Source organism: Miniopterus schreibersii (genome assembly GCF_964146895.1).
Source record: "Miniopterus schreibersii genome assembly, chromosome: 14".
Taxonomy (NCBI): Eukaryota; Metazoa; Chordata; class Mammalia; order Chiroptera; family Miniopteridae; genus Miniopterus; species Miniopterus schreibersii.
In genome coordinates this window covers 36,252,069-36,258,282 of record NC_138114.1, presented here as the reverse complement: position 1 = coordinate 36,258,282, position 6,214 = coordinate 36,252,069, and the positions used below count along the sequence as shown (strand labels likewise).

Below are 6,214 nucleotides of genomic sequence, written 5' to 3'. Positions count from 1 at the left end.
AGGCCTGGGCCAGGGTTCCCTAGATTGAGTAGTTTTCTAGTGGTGCTTTATCTCCTGTGCTGTAGAGTAAGCTCCCAGGTGGCGAAGAGTCTTCTAAAATTTTATTTATTTTTTACACAGAAGAGGCCAGCAGGTGCTCAGCAAGGACTTGTCACTGTTACTTGACATCTAAGAACAGCAGCAGATGTGTTTCCCATCACCCTGTGCAGTCATCAAGGCCTGTCTTTACCTTGCCACACACAGCCTGTTACCTGGGAATGTGCTCTGGCTGAAGATTCTTGCCAAGGACAGCTGACCAAAGTCAGTTCTGTTCAGCCCAAGGATGACTGGGATGTCCCAGGGATGTGGGAAGCTAGGCCCGGAGGGAGCAAGTTCCAGCCCAGCTATTTACTGGCCTTGTGACCTTGGGCAAGCAGAACTGGAGGAGGTCAGGGTGGTGTTGCACAGTGGTTAGCTCTAAACTCAATCTAGTAAAGCACTCTTCTCTCCCCTTGCACATTACCCTGTTTTATTTTATTCACTCTACTTTTCACATTGCAGGTGATCTTGTTTATTTATTCACTTGTTTGTCTCCTTCACTAAAAAGGAGGCTTCATGAAGGGAAGGGCCTTGCCTGCTTGGTTTTTCTGCAGTGACCGAAGGGCCCAGCACATGCCTGCCATGCAGCCCCTGAATAAATGTGTGCATGAATGAACACTCAGAGCCTGGGAAATCCTGATTGCACTGCTCTATGACCTTGAGCAAGCCACTTACACCACCCCTCAGTTTCCCTGCTTGAAAAATAGGAATTAACAACAATGCCTCTCTTATAAGACTGTGAAGATCAAATGAGAAAATACCTAGGAAGCATTAAGCACACTGGCTGGTACAGAGTATAGTAATGATCGTAGCAAACATTTATGTATCGGGACAGCCAGACACTGACCTAAACGCTTTACGTAGGTTAACTATAGTCGTCTTCACTACATTCTATGATACCATTTTACAGATGAGCAAACTGCGGCATAGGCGGTAAGTAACATATGCACGCAAGACACAATAGCTGTTATTTTAATGCCCAAGGTTCCGTCTCAGCTCCGGGTGGGCGATCCCTCTGAAGTGACAGAGGGCGCACCGCGCCAGCCTCAGCCTAGCCCGCAGCCGGCCACGACGGAAAGGGTTGCTGGGCCCGCGCGTTATCCGCCGCCACCCGCGGGCTCGCGCGGTGGGCTGACAATGCCGCGGGGCGGGGCGGCGGGGCGCTTCCTCGCCTCCCATTGGCGCACACGCCCCTTCCTGTCACCGCCGGGCCCGGCCCCGCCCCCTTGCACCGCCCGCTGCCAGAGCGCCGCCGGAGTGGACGGCTCCGGACGCATGCTAATGAGGGGGCGGCCGCCGCAGCCCATTGGCCTGCCGCGGGGTGTCGGTGAAGTCAGCGCCGAGTCCCAGAAAAACAGAGCGGGGCCAGCTGCGGCGTGCAGTGCGAGCGGGGCCGGACGCGCGCCGCCCGCCCGCCCGCCCGCCGGCGACCCGCAAGGTAAGCCCGCGCCCGCCGCCCGCCGCCCGCCCGCGCTCCCCCGAGCCGCTGCGCCGGCGCCGGGGGCGTGAGCCAGCCCGGCCCCCGCGGGCGGCGCCTTTGTTCCGCGCTCGGAGGAGGCGCGTTTAAAGGGCCAGCTGTTGGAAGGACTTGGGGACCCCCTCCCCCAGAGCATCCCCCGTAGCCACAGGGAAACCGTGGTCCCCCATGGCCGAACCCTCCTTCCAGCCAGTCTTTGAAGGAAAGTTCGCTCGGGTGCGGGGGCTCCGGGGGATTCCAGGGTCCTTTGGGCGGGCGGGGGTACCGCGATCATGGCCTCTGCTGGGAGAGAGCGCCCGCCTGCCTCAGGCTGCCTGCAGTGTGGGGGGCGGAGGGACGGCACCGCCGGGGGTTCGCGCTGGAAAGTGAAACTGCCGCGGGAGGCTCCTCCGCTGCAGCCGGGGGAGGAAGGCAGGCTGGAGCGTCTCCGGTGCTTTCATTCATCAGCATCCCTCTGGAGGAGAGGGCGGCGGGAGGGGCCAAGGACGCGCGGCGGGGCCTAGGACGCGCCCGAGGGAGCGGCTCGTGGGCGCGCCGGGACCCCGCGCCGGCCCGCGCCCGAGCTCCGTCCCGCAGAGCGCCCGGCGGCTCCTCGGGGATGGGCGGGAAGCGGCCCTTTTCTCCGAATTCCCCGGGCGTCCCCGGCGCTCCCCCGGCCGCTCTGCGCCGGGGCTTCCTGGATGAGCCGTCGCTCGGTTCAGGACCGAGGGGGAAAGAGGCTTGAAGTCATTATGTTCCTTTCATGGGGGAATGTGCTGTCGAATCCTGCATCCCCCCCGCATCCGCTGTCGTGAGATGGCTTTGAAATTCACCAGGGCATGCCTTCTTCAGGCAGACAGAATCTATTACGCGGTTGCATTGCTACATGAAAGCAGAAGGGATCCCACTGCGAGTGGCTCCTTTTATCCAGACCCTGGGCTTTCGCAGCATGTTCTGGCGGAGCCTTTGGATTTTTGTTTTAAACTGAGCGCTGGGATGCTTCTGTTGTCGCAGAGCCGACTTGCTGAAATGGGCCGAATTGATCTCACTCACCGTCAGGAGGAGGGAGGCTCATTTAGAGACATCATGGAACTGTCTGGCATGTCAGGCATTTGACATCACCCCCCTTTTCCTCTAATAAGTGAAGGCCAGGAATGGCTCGTCTGTGTCCACTCCCCTCCTTGGGTTTTGAGCTCTTCTAGATTCAATTTTGTGTTTTAGGCTTGGTGGTGATCCAAGAATAGGGGGTCAATTAAAAGGGGTGGACAGCAGATGGAGACAGCAACCTCAATGACAGAAAATACACACTGGACATTTGGGGACTCCAGATCTACAGCCCTTAAGAGACATAGGTGAGATGGGTGGCTGTCTGTGGGGTGAGGGTTGTATGTGTGTTTGGGCTGTGAGGGGTGGGGGTGGGGGTGGGGGTGGGGGGAGGCTGCCAGCAATTAGCTGCCCCACCCTCTTGATGCTGCCTTAAATAGCTCTGTGCCAGCCAGGCTCTGATGTTTCAGGCTCTTTCCTTGAGAGGAAAGGAGAGGACCCATTTGGAAGGGTTGATCTGTTTGTACCTTTGCCCTGGGCACTGTTGGAGTTGATGTTAGTCAAGGGTTCGTTCTCCCGGGGTTGCTGAGAGCTTATTTCTCAGCAGGAGGTCCCTGAGTTGAACTAGCTTTGGTGACTTCCCTGCAGGGTATTAGCAACTGAAAAGAAATGCTTTCTACCCCACAGGGCGGATAGAAGGGAGGTTATTGTCTTCCATTCGACACCCACCCTCTGTTGGCCTTTTCCTCCCCTTACCTGCTTTTTATAATTCTTGGTGGAAAGTTGCTGTGAACTTTTCTGAAGGGATTGGGAATATTGGGAGGTGAGTTATGGGAAAGGACAAGCAGACAGATGCTCCTTACTAGCAGAACAAAGAACTGTTTAGCTCTCCTCTCTTTTCCCCTCTCCAAAATAGAGTTCAGTATAGATAGCAGAGTCTGGGGTTTTCTTTGCAGAGAATGAATGGGCAGGGTTCAGGAAAGCAAGCTTTTATTAGGCAGCATTAGTAAATCATTTGGTCATCCAGATTTAGTTCTGGACCCTTCCCTGGACATGGAAATGGATTTTGCTGTAGAGGGCACTCATTGGTAATTTAGGATTTATTCTGTCTCTCTGAAAAAGGAAATGGATAGTCTCAGAAAGCTTTGGTGGAGGGGTTCTGGACCAGAGGCGGGACAGCTGGCTTTGATCCGGGCCACCAACTTGCTTTGGGCTTTGGGCTTTGGGCTAATAGTGGCTCCGCTCTCTGGGCCTTGGTAAAGTGGAGGGCTTTGAAGCAGACCGTTTTCCGGCGTTCCTGACAGAATTACTGTTCTTAGATTCAAAAGCACAGTTTGTTATGGCATTTTTAGATTCTCTTCTGTTTGCTAAACTGATGTCAAATCCACAATATTGCTGAATGGCATGAAAGAAGCATTCTAAGACTCAGGCTTCTGTTGGACCCAGACTTACCTTTTTCTTGATTAGTATGATTCTTGAGGTTTTACTGTATTTAATAATTCAGAGCTAGAGCTGCCCAGAGCGAGAGGCACAGACCCTCAGAGTGGGTAATGGTTGACTGAGCAGATGAGGGTGGGATGATAGAATGCTGAGGGAAGGGAGTTGCTATAATTCTCAATTTCTGTGTATGCTTAACTCACGGTTAACTTATGGTTATACAGGTCACTGTTTAGATATTTAGAACATGGGAATTGGAAGAGACCTCTGTGATTGCCAGGTTCAACCTCCCTCACTGAGTAATTTGAAGGGTGGAGAGGTTTGGTGATTTGTCCGAGATCGCACAGCTAGCAAGATGCAGAGCTGGGGCAGAATCCCGAATAAATACAGATTCTAGGTCTTGTTTTCCAGACACATCCCTGAAGCCCCCTCTTCCTCTGACGGAAATGATTCTAAGATGGGGTAAGGGAAGGGGGCCATAGAGGCTGAAGAAGGGAGCGTTTGGAGAAACTGACTGGGGAGGTTGGGGGCAGGGCAGGTGGGGAAGGGGAAAATATGGACCCCTAGCCTGGAGAAGAAAGGGATGGCGCTGGAAGGAGGGGGGCTCTGTCAGCCATGGAATAGCTGGTTTCTGCAGCCCTTAGAGTGAAGTTAAGTAGAGAGAGGCTTGGCCTAGACAAGGGGGAGGGTGGGTGGCCTCACAGTCCAGCCTGGGGCTGGAACTAACTTGAAGTCTCCTTGGGGTCTCTTCCAGTGACCCTCCGATTGCAGTGTGGAGGCTGCTTAGTTTCAGGGGCCAGCTGAGGCCTTTGGAGCAACTGGGGCTCACAGAACTTGAACATGTGGGAAGTCAGGTGTGCTCGTGGTGATGCTGGAGAATGCTGAGGTTGGACCCAGTTCTGCTGAAGCCCCAGTTTTTTTTTTAAATACAGAAACTGAAAAAAAGTTTTTTATGGAATGTCTTTTCAACTCAGGCAGCATTTTTTCCTCTGACTTTCATTGCACTTCATACCCCCCCCCCTTTTTTTTTTTTTTTAAATATATGGGTTTTTTTTGTTGATTTCAGAGAGAGGAAGGGAGAGGGAGAAAGTTGAAACATCAATGATGAGAGAGTCCTCATTGATTGCCTGCCTCCTGCATGCCCCCTGCTGGGGATCGAGTCCACAACCCCCGGCATGTGTCCAGACTGGGAATCGAACCGTGACCTCCTGGTTCCTTAGTCGATGTTCAACTGTTGAGCCACACCCAGCCGGGCCATACGTTTTACGAGGTAGTGTTTCATGGACTCCCTTTCAGAGGGGATACTTGGAGATGACCAACTTACTGAATTGTAGATCATTTCGAGGGATCTTCTGGCCTGTGACCTGAGCTAAGTCTCAGAATGTTTCAATGAGCAATTAAAGAGCTGTGTTCAGTGGTTACCCAGATCAGTAACCATTCAAAGGCACAATAGATGATGATACTTCGAAGTCTATAGCCCAGGCCACCAGCTGCCATGTGCAGTGTAATTCACTTTGACTAACTCCTCAGGCCTAGGAAGTATCTCTGTGGATTCTAGTTCCTTCTTGTTGTGCATGGTCGGGCATGTGTGCCGGTCCCTGTATCTCACTGTCTTCCCATCCTTTTCCCACATCTTCCTCTTCTGTACATTTCTTTTTCTCTCCTGTTGTATCTTTCTCCTTGCCCTCCTCCCCACCCTTTCTTTACTGTCAACGATGTAGCTTTGTAGTGTATTTTAATATATTTATTGTGTTATTAAAATTTCATCTTTGTTCTTAATTTGAAATCAGCTGAGTTCACTCATTTTGAATGTGTGTATATGTGTTTTACCCATAAAACAAACAAACCAAACTCAATTAAATTGCTTTTTACTTTTGTGTGGCCATCCTCCCTCTTCTGTGGTCAGCAGGGCTCTTTATAGAAAAAAAAAAAGAAATCCCAGCTCACTGTCATGCGGCTATTGTTTTTATAACAAAAACAGCTATAGCAATGGAAAAAGTTTCCACCCTTGTATTGTGGACACAAGGGACACCCTTTCCCAAGAGATGTGCCCTATTTCTTGACTTCCTGCCCTGAGAAGCATATCTGCAATGCATTCTCTGACAGAGGCCTGTACTGTAAGGATTTGGGGTGATGATGGTGGAGCTGGGGATCTTGGTGGTGGCTCTGCTAATGTGTAGAGTGGGGGATGTGGGCAGG

The 6,214-nt window shown here is 52.5% G+C and overlaps 1 protein-coding gene across 31 annotated transcripts in view; it reads left to right on the top strand.

Annotated features, from left to right (window-relative positions):
* Window positions 1–1,429: 1,429 nt before the first annotated feature.
* SORBS1 (sorbin and SH3 domain containing 1) overlaps window positions 1,430–6,214 on the top strand; it is a 204,682-nt gene continuing 199,897 nt past the window's right edge. For all 31 annotated transcript variants that reach the window (XM_081157853.1, XM_081157851.1, XM_081157860.1 and 28 more), the window contains exon 1: window positions 1,430–1,516. The gene's annotated coding sequence lies outside the window, so the exon portion shown is untranslated. The remainder of the gene's footprint in view (window positions 1,517–6,214) is intronic.